This window comes from Tamandua tetradactyla, chromosome 26 (genome assembly GCF_023851605.1).
Source record: "Tamandua tetradactyla isolate mTamTet1 chromosome 26, mTamTet1.pri, whole genome shotgun sequence".
In the NCBI taxonomy this organism is placed as follows: Eukaryota; Metazoa; Chordata; class Mammalia; order Pilosa; family Myrmecophagidae; genus Tamandua; species Tamandua tetradactyla.
The window spans coordinates 14,161,666-14,180,529 of NC_135352.1; the positions used below are offsets into that span (position 1 = coordinate 14,161,666).

Genomic DNA, 18,864 nt, shown 5'->3' on the forward strand with positions numbered 1-18,864 from the left:
AGAAGTTTCCTAAGTAATATGAGCATAAAGCTCCACATGAGAAGAAAACAGTACTACCTAAGAATCCTCTCCATGCAGAAGGGCAGTCTTCACTTACCAGTCTTACTTTCACAGTTTACTTTTGGGGGACATTTTACTATTACATGAGAGAGAATCATGTGGCCATATTACTTTCATAACCATGAATATTAGATGCCTGTAACAAAAGTCCCATGACTTCCCCACCCCTCTACCCTGCCCAATTCTAAGCTGCATCTGTGATGTCCTCAGAATGGAGCCTGTAAAATCCATTTAAGAAACAACCCTCATCCCTTTGTTCGCAGTAGGCCAGTTATAATCATATTTCAGATCTCTTGACTCTTCTCAATTCTTCTGAAGTTCAAGTTCAGGTCCCTAGCTTTGAGAAAACAGAGATACCAATGATGGCTCCACTGGCTTCATCACCTACTGTACAGTGAAGCATTCGCATCAACGATTGCAATGTCCATGTGTTAAAAAGTAAACACGGAGGTGATGGTGGTGGTGGTGAAAGATGAAAAGGAACCCTGGTATGCAACTGCTTGGAAAGAGAACTGGGGGATAAGTAGGTCCCAAAGAGACAAGAAGTGAGATTGCTGTGAGAACTTTCAATACATATAAGGGTCAGTCATACACAGAACTTTGAGCAAGAAAATGTTCAAGAAATAGCTGTAGAATAGATTTGAACACCCACTGTCTTGTGTGTGTGTGTGTGTGTGTGTGTGTGTGTGTGTGTGTGTACTTTCAACCCAACTCTAAATGATAAAGAAAGAGCATCAGATGGGAGCACTGTGATTCCTAGAATCCCATGGTCAATCCTCAGATGTTTATAGTCATTATTACCTGCTTAGCCAGCCCCTCAAGGGTCAAAAATAGCCAAAAGACTTTATTGCAAGGAGTGGCAACTTATTAAAATGTGCACTTCAAAGTGGGAAAAAATGTCCTCCTCCCAGTCAGTCAACACTGCATCACTTCCTCCAAATCACCAACTCTTTGTCTAGCTCTTTCTTATCCTTCTAAATATCAAATACTCAAGGAAAACTTTTTTTGCCCCAAATTAGGTCAGCTCTCCAATATATGCTCTTTAGCACAGCCCCCTGTTCCTTTGCAGCACTTATCACAATTATAATGAACTGTAATTAGTTACTTACTGCATGTCTTCCCTCACTCATTGTTGCCCACAGCCTTAATAGTATATAGTTATTTGTCAAATGAATGAATTGTCATTTTACATCTAAAGTCTTTATGATATACAATTGAAAACATCCAATTTGAGGGAGAAAGAGAGTGTGTGTAAAGTTCCTTTTATTTTAGGATCATATGTCTTCCTTGGTGCCTCAGTTTTCAAATCTAAATGCCCAAATGATGAGTGGTAACCAGATGCTGAGCAATTCACAGAGTGGCTGGGGGTGTACTTAAAGTATGTGATGACATTGGGTGGCCATGATGAATAAGTCTCTCTCTGGTGCTCATTGAGACAGTTCTAAATCTTTCTTTAGAGTAGAATTAGCCGCAATGGTAGTTGCAGTCCTCACCATGATAGCTAAATCAGAGAAGCAGCTTTCATCTAGAGAATTGAATGGTTCCCTTTTAGCCTGCTCTTCAACCACCTTTCAGATCACCCAGGTACATCCTAACACAACATTCAGCATGTTCCTTTCCTGCCTCCCTGATTTTGCCATTCGACTTTCATCACACCTGTGCGTGATCAAGTAGTCATCCATTTGTCCAACAAACATGTTGCACAACACCTAAAATGGGCCAGGCCTTGTGCTGAGCATTTGCAATTATTCTGAGATAGATCAGTACCTATTAGTTCAAGTCATTTGCCCCTCCAGTTTGGGGGTAAGGAGGCATGAGGGTTGGCATGTTTTTGGTCGTTTAACTTGCTATGCACTTTAGAACAGTGTTAGATAACAGAGTTAATAAATGGTGTAACCACCACCTCATGACTAATCAATTTAGCATATAGGAGGTGGGGTTGACTAACCCAAGCTTAAAAGGAACTGAAACTAAATAAATCAAAGCAGGGAACAACAACAAGGAAAAGAATAGGCAGAGAATAGTAAACAGAACAATTCTTAGGGGGGACTAAGGCTAAGCAGTTTTTTGGGTCCGCACAGCATCCTTCCAAAACACCCTCCAAAGAGGTAGCTTTGGCTGCTTTTGTGCAGCATCATTCAGCACTATGGTGAGGTACAAAAGAGGACTACATTCCAGAAAATGCACAATGAGATAGAAAAACAAAATAAGGAGGGTAGCAGTGAGGTAATAAAAGTCACCCAGCTAGAATAGGACAACAAGACAGAGCCTGGTCTAAGGCACCAGAGCTGTCTACCATGTGCACAGCTCTTTCTGGAGGGGGTCATTTTACACAGGTCATCAGGCTTTGTGCCTGTGTCGATCTGAAAGGATTATGTGCCCTAGAAAAGCCATGTTTTAATCTTGATCCATCTTGTGGAAGTAGCCATTTCTTTTAACGCCTATTCAGTATTGTAGGTTGTAAACTTGATTAGATTATATTCATGGACATGTGACACACCCAATTGTGGGTATTAACCTTTGATTAGAGGGAGATGTGACTCCACTCATTCCAGGTGGGCCTTGATTCGTTACTGGAATCCTTTAAAAGAGGAAACATTTTGAAGAGAGACACGAGAACCATGAGAGCCACCAGAAACAGCAGAGCTATGAGAACCAGCAGAGTTCATGCAGCCAGAGACCTTGGGAGAAGAAGAATGAAAACGCCCCCGGGGGGAGCTGCGTGAAACAAGAAGCCTGGAGAGAAAGCTAGCAGATGTTGCCATGTTTGCCATGTGCCTTTCCAGTTGAGAGAGAAACCCTGAAAATTATCAGCTGTCTTGAACCAAGGTATCTTTACCTGGATACCTTAGATTGGACATTCCTATAGCGTTGCTTTAGTTGGGACATTTTCATGGCCTTAGAACTGTAAACTTGCAACTTTAATAAATTCCACCTTTTAAAAGCCATTCTGTTTTGGGTATATCACAGTCTGGCAGCTAGCAAGCTAAATCAGTGCTATTTGACTAGTCTCAGTTGACTGCAATAGGTCAAAGGCTATTGAGTTGACTAGGGGGCTTTCCATGAAAAAAGTGAATTTTGTCCCATGGGGATGTTCCATCCCGGATGCTGACAGGCCAAACCAATCAGCTCATATCTGTTGACTGACCTCCCCTCAGGTCACTCTGAGAAATGTGAGTAGATGGCAGTGGAAGAACAAAAGCATGGCAGTAGCTGAGTTAATGCAGTGATGATTTATAGCATCAATGAACAGCAACTTTTGAGGAAGGAGAAGAATTCCAAGTTGCTAGTAATGAATTGTAGATCCAATGGACTTCCTGTTTTCCATGAGGCCTACTGAAATAGTTTCTGGTTCTTATCCACTTTCCATTGTGAGTGTACATCTACCTCTTGAATGCTTAGAAAAGCCCACAGACCCATCACACCTGCTATTGTCCTCCCTATTGGAGTAGCTTGTCAGCTCTGCTTGGGCTTGTGGCTCAAGAACTCTTGGAAGGAAGGCAACTGCCGTGTGAGACCATAATAACCTGAGGATTTAAATTCCACCTATTGTTAAATAGTAGAATATATCACTGCTGGGGGAGAGAGGGCAGAGCATTTAATGTTGACCCCAAGAAAATATTACTTAATCCGTACATTTTAGGGTCTTTTTTGGTTCATATTCAACTTAAAATGTTCTATCTCTGTCTCCTATGGGTGACCAGAATATAAAATGAGACTAAAGAAATGGGAGCAGTGCTTAACATGGGCAAAATGTTTAAATAGGGTGAACTTAAGTTTGAATATGGACAGGGGTGATGGTAGCATGTTATTGTGAGAATAATTAACAGTGCAGAAAGGTATATGAATGTGATGGAAAGAGAATATTTAGAGTCATGTATATCACCAGAAGGAAAGTTGGAGGTATGTATAACAACAGTGAATTTTGTGGTGGACATTGTCCATGATTAACTGTACAAATATTAAAAGTTCTTTCATGAACTAGAACAAATATGTCACAATTGCACAGAGTTAATAATAGAGGGTTACATGGGGAAAATGCAACTATTGCAAACTATGGACTATAGCTAGTAATAATATTTTAATATCCTTTCATCAGTAGTAACAAATGTACTATACCAACATTGTGGGTCAATAATATGGGGAATAAGGTGTATGGGAGGATTTTGCTTTTCATTTTTCTTTTTTTTTCTTGTCTGGAGTAATGAAAATGTTCTAAGACTGATCATGGGGCTGTATGCACAACTATGTGATGATACTATGAGCTAGTGATTGTATACTTCCATGGTTTGTATGAAGTGTGAATATATCTCAATAAATTTGCATTAGAAAAAAATGTTGTTTCTCTCCCAGTGAAATCTCTCCCAGAGTCACAGGACAAGAAAGCCACACAGTGATCAGAGTAGAATCAGAAAGCACTGTGATAATACTAAAATGAATGCATTGCCAAGATTTGGGGAAGTGGAGAAGGGGTTGGAGATACTTATCTGCATCGGAGCCAGCAGAATTCTCTTTAAATTCCAAGCAATTAAAAATCATAAAGGCAACTCTCTAGAGCCAAGTAAACACAGTTGGTAAGGACTTTCCCCTTAAAGTCTAAACCTAGAACAGATGAAGAAACAGAGGCCTCACCATTTAGTACCCTGTAGGCCCTACTAGGAAGAACCTGTTCTAGCAGAAAAAGTACTGGTAGGAAAAGAGGGTAAACCAGGATAAAGAAATCTAAATAAGATACACAGTATAGACCGGAAGATTTTTTGTTTGCTGTTTACCCTCCCTCCCTTCCTTCCTTCATTCCTTTTTCCTCCCTTCCTACTTGTGTTTTTGAAAATTTTATTGCTAACACCCCATATTCATCAAACACACACTCCCGCTTCCCCTCTCCTCCCATGTCCTGGTAACCTCTAATTTTACTTTCAGTCCCCACAAATTTGCTATTTCAAGACATTTTTTATAAATGACTTCACACCATATTTGTCCTTATGTGTCATGTTTCTTTCGCCAGGCAGATGTTTTCAAGTTTCTTCCATGTTGCAGCTTGTCTCATGGCTTCAGCCTTTCTTCTGGCTTTCTCCGTCAACCTTATAATGATCATTATGACATACCAATTAAATCTTTTTACTCTCCACTAAAATGACTTCATTTTGGAATGAATTCATCAATGCATGTTGATGTGATGGTAAGATCTCCTAATAAGACAGTAGTGATTTATTCTCTAATTTGGTGCTTATCAATGAAATGATAACCTTCTGTGTGACTTTCCTCCAATATGGATGACGATCGTGTTAGTTGGAAAGCATGCTTTGCTCTCTGGTATCAAGTTAGAGGGTAAAGTCGAGTCTCTAAGTGATGACATTAAGAGGCCACATGTTCCCAGGTTCCCTCTTCACCAGGGCAGACAGTGCCCTTCCAACAGGCACTTCCTCCTGCTGAGTCACCGTCTCATGAGCCTTTTCAACATAGCCACAGGGAAGACTCTATAATTTAATTGTTGTTGGCAGACAAGATAAAACCTATTTGCCAATCCAGTCCGATCCACTTTGTTGTGTTCCAAAGTAGTCAGAAGAATCACGTCCAGAGAAAAACGTCACAATTGATTCCAAACATTTTCCAGAGGAGAAGTTCAGAATCTCAATGATGTTTAAACACTCACACATGAGCGAACTCATAGCGCTGATAGAATTGAAACAGTGCAGCAAATATTAGTCATGTTTGACTCCTGTGAAACACATATATGAAAGGGGGAAAAACCTAAAGTTCTGAGTTAAGGAACTCTTCCAGGTATAGTTAAATGTGACTCTCTAACCTGGGAAGAATGCAATTCCTGGAATCCGGAAGGGGCAGAGCAGAGAAGCAACCCCCATTGCAGTTTGCAAGTTGCATTCTTCTCTGGATGTGCCTCACGTTACACTGCAGCTTTGAGTCAGACACCATGGCAGCAAAGAGATGGTGACAGTGAGCTGTCTTAGAGGCTTCTTTTAGGGAGGCATGAGTTGGCTGCTCCAGTAGTGGGGAAGGTGGCATGAAGATCCTGTAGGGGGAGATACCCCGAGGAATGAAGGGAAAGGGCTTCAAGAACAGGTTGTGAGATTACAGGGCAGCACAGCCTTTCTGCCTTCCTCAACCACCTTGGCAAACCAGAATGATAGAATGGACATGAAGTTAGGCTCACACCACTATGGTCAAAGCCATCCAGAAAATAAAGACAGGAGAGAGTGTAAGGAACTCTCAAGACTTAGTATCCTGACAGTCACAGCAGGTAGCTCCATATAATTTCTAAGCCTAAAACTGCCTTTGCTGATTTAACTCTCAGCCATTCTTTTCTTTGTCCAATTGAGGGAACCAAAGCCCAGGGAAGTTAAGAAGTTTAGCAAAGTTAGACAGCAAAATTGGGACAAGGACCCAAGACACTGGATCCTTGGTCCAGGAATTTTTCCTTTGCTCCATCTTCCTCAAGCATTTAAAAGCAGGGACCTCACAGCTCAAGAGACTCATGGCCGGGTTGCTGGGTCACTGAGTTGTCACAAGTTGAGGAATTATCCTTTGTGGGGAGGTCCTTCTTGGCGATGCACTTTTAGAATCTCAGTTGACGTCTACCATGAATCACTAATGTACGCCAATATAGTGATAAATTCAGACTGGGTTTATGAAGAAACAAATGGGTCAATGTAGAGAAAGCTAATAGCATGCTGACACTTCTGCTTCCTTGAATGAGATATTTGGCTTGAATTATTATAGCAGGAAATGCTAAACTACTACGGAAAGAAAAGGTATGATTAGTCATGTCAATGTTAAAATTGCCATTTTTCATAAAGGCATTAATCACCAGCCATGAAACCTGCTGCATTTGATAAAATGTTTTCCTCTTCCTCATGAATTTCCCCACTCAGCAATAGAATTTCATATATATATATATATATATATATATATATATATATATATATATATATATATTATTGTGTGGTCCTGCCCAGAAATTAAAAACAAAATTAAAGAAACTCAGGTCTAGAGAGGGCCTTAAGTACAGTCTGTTTTAGAGATGTCCTCACTGAGACAAGGGTGAGGCAAGAGAGGGGAGTAGGGTGAAATCTAAGGAGGTGCTCATTCATAGGGCCATGCCAGGGTAGGGTTGGCATTGACTATGAGTGTCTTCTTAGATTTTATGCCATAGGGACCTCACTTGCCTTACCCCAATTCTGGCCCTGCACCTCATCTCCTACCTGGCTTCCAAAGGGTCCTAGGTGGGCATGGAAGGAAGCAAGATGGGTGAGGGATAGTATGATAGAGAGGGGTAGTTCAGACTGAATGAGGGGTTTATGGGGAGAGCTAACACCCAAATATCCAGGGCCCTTCTGCTCTGGCAACTGACATATGCCGGTGTATGGACTTCTGCTGACCTGCCACTGGGGGCCTTTTGGCTGTGGGTGTCTTTGGCTGAAGTCCAAAGTCTGGGATCTGGATGAGGCAATGGTAAAACAAGGGGCATACAGATCTGGGTAGAAAAGCAGCGTTGGAAAGGATGGTCCAGCAGTAAATGACAAAAACAGAATTCCTGAGGCTGGAATCCAGGCTCTAAGTTCTGAGCTTTGATGGTCAGAGAAGGATCTGCAACCAGACTGACTCGTTGTGAAGCCAAATGAGCTACAGACATAGGATTTCTTGTGTCCCCTTTGCTAGAGCAAGGCTGAGCCTGGCGGTGGGAGGAGGAGGTGATGAGCTGAGGCAATTACGGTGCTTGATTTTCGTCTTACCCAGTTTGTTCTCTTGCATTGCTTAGATATAAAATGTCTACTTTGTGTGTGTGTGTGTGTGTGTGTGTGTGTGTGTGTGTGTGTGTGTGTGTGTGTGTGTGTGTAGAATCAAGAAATTTTGGGTAGGTAGACCCTACAATATCTTAGCCAAGGGTACTTAACCTGGTATTTATGAATGGGCTTCACTATGTTTATAAACATCCTGAACCAATAGGTGAAATTGTTTCAGTTTGCTTTTTTAAGAAGAGGAGAACTCATTGAATTCTCAAAGGGACTCTGACTCCAAAAGTAACCAAGCTTCTCATAGATGAGAACCCAACACACAGAGATGGGGAGAGATTTTGAGCTCCTTTTCAGTAAGGCCTTTGTCTGGCATCTATGGATCTCCAACACATATTAATCACTCCAGGGACATCTGTTGAGTGAATGGGTGAATGGGTGAATGAAGGCTTCCTGCTCTCAGTTTGCTTCCATGCTCACTCCATCCCAACCACTTTCCTAATATAGATGAGGGGCTCCCCATTGGTCTCACCAGCACCACGTCAGGCAGGAACATCACAATGTGTGGGAATGCTGAATGCCAGGCAGGGAATATTCACTTCCAAGGACTGCCATAAGAAACTACCACAAATTGAGTGGTTTAAAACAACAGAAACTTATACTGTCACAGTTCTAGAAGCTAGAAGTCTGAAATCAAGATATTGGCAGAATTGATCTCTTCTGAAGGCTCTGAGGGAGAACCTGTTCCATGCTTCTCTACTAGCATCTGGTGGTTGCAGGCAATTCTTGGGTTCTTTGGTGTTTTTTAGCTTGTTTCTTGGCATCATTCCAATCTCTGAATCTGTCTTCACATGACATCCTCTCCTAATGTGTGTCTCTGTGTCTATTTTTTTTTCTTATAAGGACACTAGTCATTGGATTAAGGCACACCCTAATCCACTATGACCTCATGTTATTTGAATCTGTGAAGATACTATTTCCAAATAAGGCCACATTTTAAGGTACTGGTTGGATATGAAAATTGGGGCAACACTATTTACCCCAGTATACAAGGCAATGTCAGGAATGGAGGGTAGATGCTTTTAATGGTGGGTAGAGAATCTAGGGCCCCCAGTTGCAGGAAGCCCCATCTGGTCTATATTTCCTCAGGGACTCTTACCTGTCCCTCCCAGCTCCCACTGCCACTGCCTCTGAGCATTAGAAGAGTAGGGTGTCTAGGTAGTCCTGTGCTTCCAAGCTCATCAGCCTTATATCCAGCTCTTACAATGTTTTTCTTATTCATTTTTCAAAAAAATAAGAACACAAAATTTCATGTTAAATAGAATATTAATCTTCTATAAAACCTGAAAAATGGCCATTTTATTGTCAACACATGGGGACCAATTTGAATCTGATCTTGCCCTTCCCACATGTCCAGTTTCTACCTGGTGGAGGCAGTGAGAGTTGATAAAGGTGACCGGTAATGGGAAAGCTGCTTTAATGCTGTCATTGGCTAATTAACTCATGTCTTCCTTTCTTCCTCCCTCCCTGACTCCCTCCTTTGTTTCATTCTCCTTTTTTCTTTTCTTCCTCTTCCTCTTCCTTTCCTCCCTCCCTTCCTTCTTTTCTATGGGCCACTGGACTAGGTGCTGGGGAAACAAAGTTGAATATGATAAGAGTCACCACCCTGATAAAACTCTTCAAGTCTGACCATGGACAGGGTGTAGCAGTGCCCACAGAAGAGAACTGTCTGTACTACCTGGAAAGACTAAGAGGAAATTTACTGATGAAAATGAGACTTTAAAGACTATTGTCAGCAAACATGCAAAGAAAGCCATTGCAGGCAAAGGGGAAGTGGTGCAGGCAAAAATCACAGAGATATGGGACAGCAGGGCCTTTGGAGTTGCAAGTAGCTTTGCCTGACTAACATGACCCCAAGTGTATTTGCTGTAAAGAAAGAGTCAAGAGGCACAAGAAGAGATGACTCTGAAGAGTGAGTTGCTATTGCATACCAAGCAAATCTCTATCTTATTAATCATCATTATTAGGCTAGCATGTAGCAGTTAGGAGTTTAGTGAAGCCCTCAGCTGCCTGCTTGGGAAACTGGGTGGATGGTTTTCATCCAAGATAAGGGATGAAAGATAATTCCTATTTCCAAAGGCCTTCTTATATAGTCGACTGCCATAAGAAGCCCCCCTTGTTATCAATATATTCTTCCTCATAAAGACGGTAGAAGGGGACAGAGTTAATATTTCTAAAGCTCTTAGACCAGTGCTTGTTCCATAGTATGTGCTATCTATGCATATATTTATTAAGTAAATAAAGAGAATGTATGTTTACTGAGAACCACGTGCCACTGCCACCTGCCACGCTAGCCTAATAGGTACTTTATACCTGCTAACTTATTTCATTTCCTCACAACAAGCCTGAGAGTGGGTCCAATTCTTGTTTTATACTTACTGAAACTGAGGTTCTGAGAGATTAAATAACTTGCCCAGGGTTCCCCAGTTAATCAGTGGCAGAGCTGGAATTCCAACCTGGGTCCGTCCAACTCAAAACCCATGCTGTTTCCATCAATGACACCTGCCTCACGCAGAGCTGCTGGGAATCTTACACATGTTATCTTTCATCTGCATGCTGATGATGGTAGCCAGGCCCCATGCTTCATGGCAAGGACCCCATCAGACTTGAGGGTAGCAAGTGGTCCTGTAGGAGTTCGTACAGTGTTCTGTGGGTTGCATGGCGTGGGGTTGGGGCATGGCAGGTGGGGTCCCTGATTTTGCAGAGCTGGCTCCAAGCTCTGGGCCTTTACCCAGTGACTCACAGAATTAGATGAAAATGTGAGTCTAACATAACCCAAGTGTCAAAAGATAGGCTCAAAAGGAGCACCCAAAAGGGAAGGGAGTGTTTTGGGGGTAAGTAGGAACTTACTCTAGCTTAAATCATTTAAAATTTTGCAGGATTCTTACAGGATCTCAGTCTCATGTCTTTTTCCCTCCTAGAAATTTCAAGAAGGGTTTTTTTTTTTAGTAATGGAAGAAACCACATTTTTAATATCCTGGTTTAAAAAATCCTGATATACTTAAAGAAAGAAGAGATAGTGATAAGAAACAAAACTAGGGTTTTAATGCCTGCTCTTTCATTAACTGGCTTTAAGACCAGTGGCCACTCACTTCTCCATGCTTCAGTTTTCCTGTCTGTAAAATAAAAGATGTGGACTGGACAATTTATGATAAAGTCTCAGACTTCAAAGTGTTGTCAACTAGTAATGGAACAAAACACACGCTTCTCCTGTTAAATGTATTTCTTTCTTCTGGGTTCTTCTCCTATGACAACCCATCCTGAGGACCCCCACCCCGCAAGAGTATTTCCTCACTCTGAGTCTGCTTCCTTCTCTTTCAAGCCCACATCCTTCTTCCCACTTTGTCTTTCCAAGCAGCTTAAGGCCCCAACTCATTTCCTTCATAGCACCTACCAAGGCTGGTTGTGATTTATAGGTCCATTTTTGCATCTTCCACTAGATTGTAAGGTCTGTGAGAACAGTGCTTATACCTGCTTTGTTTACCAATGCACATCCAGTGTCCAGCACCACATCAGCAACATAAAAGATGTTCGGTTAATGCCTGTTGAATGAATGAACCTGTTATTTTCCCTTCTTTAATCAGGACAGTAGCTATCATAGGCTAAGGATTTACAAGGAGCCAGTCCTTGTGCTGATGCATAGCATACATTATCTCATTAATCCTCACAGCTACCCACCTGTTTGGTAGATGGGGCCATTGAGGCAAAGAGGTCACAGAGCTAGGATGCTGTAAAACCTGGACCCCTGTTCTAGTTTGCCAGCTGCCAGAATGCAATATACCAGATATAGAATGACTTTTAAAAATGGCTATTTAATAAGTTGCTAGTTTACAGTTCTAAGGCCAAGAAAATGTCCCAATTAAAATAAGTCTATAGAAATGTCCAATCTAAGGCATCCAGGTAAAGATACCTTGGTTCAAAAAGGTCGATGAAGTTTAGGATTTCTCTCTCAAGTGAGAAGGTACATTGAGAACACAGTCAGGGTTCCTCTCTCATCTGGAAGGGCACGTGGCAAACACAGTGTCATCTGCTAGCTTTCTCTCCTGGCTTTCTATTTCATGAAGCTCCCTGGGAGGCGTTTTCCTTCATCTCCAAAGATCACTGGCTTGTGAGCTCTTTGCTTCGAGGTGCTGCAGCATTCTCTGCTCTCTCTGAATCTCCTTCATTCTCCAAAATGTTTCCTCTTTAATAAGACTCCAGAAAGTTCTCAAGACCCACCCAAATGGGTGGAGACATGTCGTCACCAAATCCAGTTTAACAACAACTCTTGATTAAATCACATCACCAGGGAGATGATCAGATTACAGTTTCAAACATACAGTATTGAATAAGGATTATTCTGCCTTTATGAAATGGGATTTTGATTAAAACATGGCGTTTCTAGGGTCCATACATCCTTTCAAACCAGCACAACCCCCAAATTCCGAATTCACTCTGAGCCTGAGTGTATACCCCCTCCCTACCTTGGGGTCCTCAGTGACTGAGCTCTGGGCTAGACACAAAGCAGGCCAGGGTGTGTTAACTGAATGGGGTCCTATGTGAAGGCTCCAATAGGAGGGAGGTAGAGGGCAGTACATACCACACAGAGGCTAGGAATCAGGCGCTCCAGTGGCTGGGGTGGATTCTGAAGTTCAGAATGAGCATCAGTAGATTGGGTGTTTCTCTAACAAAGAGACCTCACTCTTGCCTCTGTGGAGAGTTTAACAGAAATACTTTCTTCCCCTGTTTGAGCGTGCAACTTCAAATTTTTCTCAGAATGCACATTTTTAATTAGGATACTTGGATGTTGGTTGCCAAGCTTCTACGAACTAAAAGGACATTTATGCCTGGGGATAGTTACAGAGACCAATCCCTCATTAAGCGCATATATTATGTGTATAATAAAAACAGAAGCAAAGTCAATGTAAATGTACTTAATTCGGATGTTTTTTTTTCTGAGGGATCCTTTTGAGAATCTAGAGTTGGCAGAGATTTTTGAGGTGCTGTCGCGTCTCACACCCTCTTCAGCAGGTGGGATGGGAAGGGCGGAAATCATCATATTAAGGTCAAACCAAGAGAGCCACGAGCGGGAAAGAAGAGAAGAAAAACAGAAAGTATGAATTGTGTTCTCCAGCAGTCACCTTCATATGCCCTGATTCTTTTAGGACTCTGCTGATGGTGAGGAAGATGGGGGAAAGGACAGGGAGGCAACGTGGCTCTCTCACTTTGTTCAAAGGAAAACTGAATGTGCCAGGAAAATCAGATGTGAAGGAACACAGAGTCACCTCTTTTTGTTGTTTGTCTCCCACATTTGTTTCGGAACCATTTGAGGAGAGATTTTAGCTCCTCTGGGTGTCCTTGCTGTTACACAATTCTCTCATACAGTCCTCAGACTCACTTACAGGCCCCATAAAACTGAGAGTGACACCAGTTAGATCTCCCAAATGTCCTGGACTGAACAGGAAATATATATAATAATTACAGAATAATATTAATGCACCTATAGAAACAGCGGGCCATTTAAAATGAGAGGGCAGTTCTGGCCAGCACTAGAATTTAGAGTTCAAGGTACAGAATTCTGATACCTTCGGTTCTCTCCAGGGAAGAGGGAGATGGTATCTGAAGGCTGCTAACAGGTACAGGCATATCCCGTTTTATTGGGCTTCACTTTACTGCACCTCACAGATACTGTGGTGTTTACAAATTGAAGGTTTGTGGCAATTCCTGCATCCAGCACATCTGGTGCTTACTTCATGCCTCTGTCTCTGTGCCACATTTTAATTAGGGTACGTACACTGTTCTTTAGTTATAATGCTTTTGCACTCTTAATACACTACAATATAGTGTAAACAGAGCTTTTATGTGCACTGGTAAACCAAAAAATCCATGTGACTCTGTTCGTTTTATTGCAGTCTGGAGTGAACCCACGACATCTCTAAGGTCTACCTGTAAAAACACCAGAAGACTAGAGCAGGGGTGTAGGGCAATATTATAAGGCTTTCTGTGAAATATTCATTGAAACTTGAGCTGATTCTATAGTCACCAAATAATCTTCTTATAAATACTTCAGTGACCGGACACTTTGATTCTAGGAATAGACTGTGGGCACATGTAAAGGACCTCTGAGAGCTTGTTCAGCCACCAGGAAAGACGTAAGATCTGGGAGCAGTAGGGACAGACCACTAAAAGTCTTCCCAGGGGATTTATGTAAATTGGCAGCATAATCAAGTCCTGCTGGGTCCTTTCCCAGCCTGCTGGCCCCAGTAATATGTCTCCAGTTTCTACCTTCTTACACACATCCCATCAGTCCCATGTGGACATGGCCATTCCAATCACGAGGAAAAGGATCATTCCTGTTCTAAATAAATAAATTGGTGATGTGGTTGTGAGTTAATGAGAGGGAGCCTTAGCAAGTTTGTGGACCTGAGAAGTGAAAGCCAGATCCCAAAGTCTGTTGATTCTCTGAGGTAAGAATCTTCCCCTTAGAAGCTGCTGGGCAGTCATGCCTTCTTCCTTCTCCTAGCACCTTTTCAAACCCTGCATTCCGACAAAGTTCACTCTGCCATACCAGGGAACCTATGGCAGGCCAGAAGAGAGGGGCTTTTCCTAACCTCTGCTCATGTCATCCATTTGAGTCCCTGTGTTTCAGTCCTCTCCCCTCCTCAGTGGAAATGCTGCCACATAGATTAAATGGTTCTGAAGAGCATCAAACACTTTACCAGTGTGATATCCTGATAATAATTCTACCACCTTGTGTCTACATATGTGTTCCATATTCAATTACAAAGATCATAAAGGTCCTGTTCTCCAGTCATTTGCCTTTAAATGGGCAAATGTCCAAGACAGATGAGGGCAAGAGATCTGAGGATGACCTTATTTGGACCATGCTAGTGTTTTATTACCAAAAAAAAAAAAGAAGAAAATTTCATCTCAAGTCACTTCCATTAACAAGTCAAGATCACTTCTTCTAACTTTAAGCCCATTTCTTCCTTGTTCTTTTAAGGAATACAAGAAATTATCATGAAGGATTTAATTTTTTAAAAAACCTTCGTATATTCAATGACATCCCTAATAGTGCCCTCTGCTTGCTCATCTGTAAACCAAAAAAGAAAAAAATCCAATTATATTGATTTCATATATCATTCCTTACATTTTACTTTGCGTCCCATGTATCACTGTTTTTCTTTAATTAGCCAAAAGTCTCAGCCTGTGCAGCAATTTTTCTTTAGTATCAAGCAGTGTAACTTGAACATCTTGGCTTTCTTACTGCTTCTTTATTATAATCATTTAATGGTTATTCTGGACTAATGGTGGGTAGATTCACTTACCTAGAAACTCTCTTTAAAATATTGTTTGTTGTAGTTGTTTTCATCATTGTCACAGTGATCGGATATTTATAAAATGCCTAAATATTTAAATTCCTAATATAGCCAAGATTTTAGAGGAATAAACAAAGAACACTGAAGTCTCACCTTTCCCACTGACTTCTTTAGAAGATTCTGACGATTTATCTCCATGCTGGACGTGATGGGCTCTCAGCTTGTAAGAATCTTGCAATTTGTGTCCTCAAGGCAGATGTCCATCCAACAAAACAGTACTCACATAAGAATTGCTGTTCCTAAGGACAAAACATGCTTATGGAATAAATCTTGGCAGAAAAACAAAATAAGTCCCAACTCACCAAGCATTTTTTTTTCTCAGTCCACTCTCTCTGTGCCATTCAGAAAAACTCCGGAAATCGATCCAGCATTCTTTATTTTCAGTCCATCCAAAATTTTACTCACCCGAAGCATGTGGGCATAGAGCTATCTTTAGTCTTTTTATTTATTTATTTATTTTTTACATGGGCAGGCACCAGGAATCGAACCCAGGTCCTTGGGCATGGCAGGCAAGCAGTCTTACCTGCTGAGCCACTGTGGCCCACCCTGGAGCCATCTTTAGAACCATCAAACAAATGTCTTGGATTCACACATTGTTTGCACCTTGGCAATCTTGTAGATGCTTTTGTTTTAGTCCAGGAACCCCATTTTATAAAGCTGAGCAGGATCATAGATGAAGCAACTGAAGCTTCATGGGATGAAATGACTTGCTCAAAATCCCCCAGATGAATGCTGGCAGAGCCAAGAGAAGAGCCCAGGTCTCCTGACTTCCAGTTATCAGGCCCTTTCCATTGCATAGCACCCAAGATACTATTAGAATAGAAAGGACTTTTTTTTTCTTATTCCCTTAGCCAAAGAAGTTCAGCTGAGAAACAGATGAATGGGTGGGAAAGTTTGCCTACTGGAGACCCAAGGACATCAAGTGACCTAATCAAAAGTAAACAGTAGCTGTTTTCTTTGACTGCCAGGGAAGTGAAAAGGGCATGGGGAAACCAACAAAAGAATTATTTCCTAGAAGTTGCTCCATTATGGTTTGCTCTAGTGTCCTCTATTGTAGGATACTTTCCTGCTACTCTCTACCTGTGTGGCCTCCAGCAAGTCACTTAGCTTCTCTAGGCCTTAGCAGTTCTTGGGAGATGACAGCTGAGCCCTGGGCAGACCACTGGAAGCCACCACAAATCGTTGTCTTCCCCTGACAGACTCACATGAGCCCAGCCCCTTCCTTCCTTCTTTTCTCTTCTCAGTACTTCTTACAGAGCTAAACATCCTTCATCTCATACTATGTTTTTCTTCTGGAAGTGTTTTGTGCATTGAATAATTTTCTTTGTATCTGGATGTTTTGTGCAATTGAATAATTTTCTTTGCATCTGGATGTTAACTGTTTGCTTTTGTGTTTGTAGCATTGTGTCTTGAGTTTCTTGAACCTGTATTTTACTGATTCTTTGTCTTATGAATGCAGACGCCCCAGAGATGTGCAAAGACCTCCCATTCCCTCTGTTATTTCCAGAAGCCTGGGGAGGTCTCACATGTGCTCACAGACCACCTATTCATTATCCTTTTCTCCTTCCTCTGCTCTGGGTCTCCCTAGACAGTGCCGTGTCCATTTGGCACCATACTGGTTGGCCAGGGACTGCTGCCACTCCTACTGCAGACTATTATGCCACTTGCCAGTGTTCCTTACTGTAGTTGTACCTGCATTTTCTTCCTTTCTCTGATATGTGGATATGACTTATAAGCTATTGGTTATCCTTTCTCTGATATGTGTATATGACTTATAGCTATTGGTTATCTAGGTATGATTGTGACTGCGCTGAAGAAGGAATAAATATCAGCCAGAGATGGAAACACTGACCAATGAATGACACTTTGAGACTCTCCTTTTGGGGAAGTGGGTAAGCACATATTCATTTGTATATAAGTCAAAGTTACATTACATTAGGTAAGAACATAATGTCTTGCTGTTGATGTTATTTAAAAGTTTAAATATGGAGATCAGGAACATGTGGTCATTAAATACCAAATAGGTGGTTGCTCACTCACCGCCCATTCCAACCCCTTTAGTTTGCCTTTCTGAGTTAAAGAGCAGAAAGCTAAAACGACATTTCCCAGACCCCCTTCTAGCTAGGGTGATGAGTTGAGACAGAGTTCTCCCAAAGAGATGCTTGTGCATGAGATTTTGAAGCAGAAGTCAGTGGCACAGGGGAGAGCTACATGTGAGGGGTACAGAGACAGAACATCTGTTAGGCTTTGGTGTCTGTTCCCTAATAACATAATGCAGGATGTGGGGGACAGAGGGAGGTGGCAGCATTGGCATTTCCACTAGAACAGTCCTATGGCATAGTGGGCATCTTTCCTGCCTCTATTGTATCTGGCTACCCTTTTCCCAGCTAGATAGAATTCAAGACTGGCTGTCTGAATTTCTAGAGGCTCTATAAACTAACACATTTTAATAAATTCCTTTCTAGTTTAACCACCTGAAGTAGATTCTCATGGTCTGCAGCTAAGAACTGGATGATACACGTGGCTTAACCACACACGACTTAATTTTTCTCACAAAACATGAAGTCTGGAGGCAGATAACCCTGGGATGGTGTAGCAATTGACTTGACAGTGTCATCTGTTGGCCAGACTCCTTCTGTTTTGTTCAATAGCATCTGTATATCCATCCTTATAATTGCCTCATAGTTGCAAGGGTGCTGCTCCACCTTTTGCCTCATGTTTGCATTCTGGGAAGGAGGAAAAAAATAACCAGGAGAGGAATATATCTGTTTTTGCTTACTGGAAAATAAACTCCAAAACCTAATGACTTAACACAACAATTTATTTCACTTGTCCATCTGTAGTAGGTGGAGTGATTCCTCAGGCCTGGGGTAGCTCAGCTGATTTCTCTTGGGCTCATTCATGCATCTGCAGTCAGTTGGCGGTTAGCTGGTAGCTGGATGATCTAGGATGGCCTTATTTATGAGTCTTGGTAGGCTGCTGGCTGGAACCACAGAAATACCTGGGCCATGTGTGCCTTATCATCCAGACGGCTAGTCCTGGGGTCTTCACATGACAATCTCAGGCTTCCAAATGCAGTACACAGGGCAAGCCCTATAATACAAGCACTTTTCTGTTTCTTTTTTGCATCTTGCTTGCTATTGAACCACTTCCCAAAGCAAGTTCTGTGACAGAATCAAAGAGTAGGGAAATAACCTCTGCTTCTTAGTAAGAGGAGTTACAAAGTCAACTACAAAGGTAATTTCTGGGAAGACCTTGAGGTCATCCTTGGAACCACAATGAAGAGACACCAAATTAGGAGAGCAAAAGCTTCCCAGGAATCCCAAGCCATCTCAGCACTACTTCTCATTGGTCATAGCTGCAGTTTGTCATATGATCACCTCTAATGGCAAGAGAGATTATGGAATGTAGATTTTTATCTGAGCTATTCTTCCTCCTAGAACAAAATTATAGTCCTCTGTAATGTAAGGAGTGGGGGGATTGGGAATTGGGGTGGATATCAGCAATGTCTGCCACACTTGATATGAAGAACTTGTAATAGAGCTGCTTCTGTGAAATTGCATTTTGTTTTCTTTTCCAAGGAAGCCTGGGCCAGAGGGCAATTCTGAGGGACAGACCCCATTGTGTCCTCCTAC

The 18,864-nt window shown here is 41.8% G+C and overlaps 1 long non-coding RNA gene across 6 annotated transcripts in view; it reads right to left on the minus strand.

Moving 5' to 3' along the window:
- The window catches only part of LOC143669987 (uncharacterized), a 224,485-nt gene that overhangs the window by 65,161 nt on the left and 140,460 nt on the right, over window positions 1-18,864 (minus strand). For 4 of the 6 annotated variants that reach the window (XR_013169184.1, XR_013169182.1, XR_013169181.1 and 1 more), the window contains exon 4: window positions 15,323-15,468. The exons of 1 other annotated variant lie outside the window; for it this stretch is intronic. This is a non-coding gene — a long non-coding RNA (uncharacterized LOC143669987). Of the gene's footprint in view, window positions 1-12,485; window positions 12,561-15,322; window positions 15,469-18,864 lie in introns of those variants that run through there. One more of the 6 variants, XR_013169186.1, reaches the window with a different exon arrangement.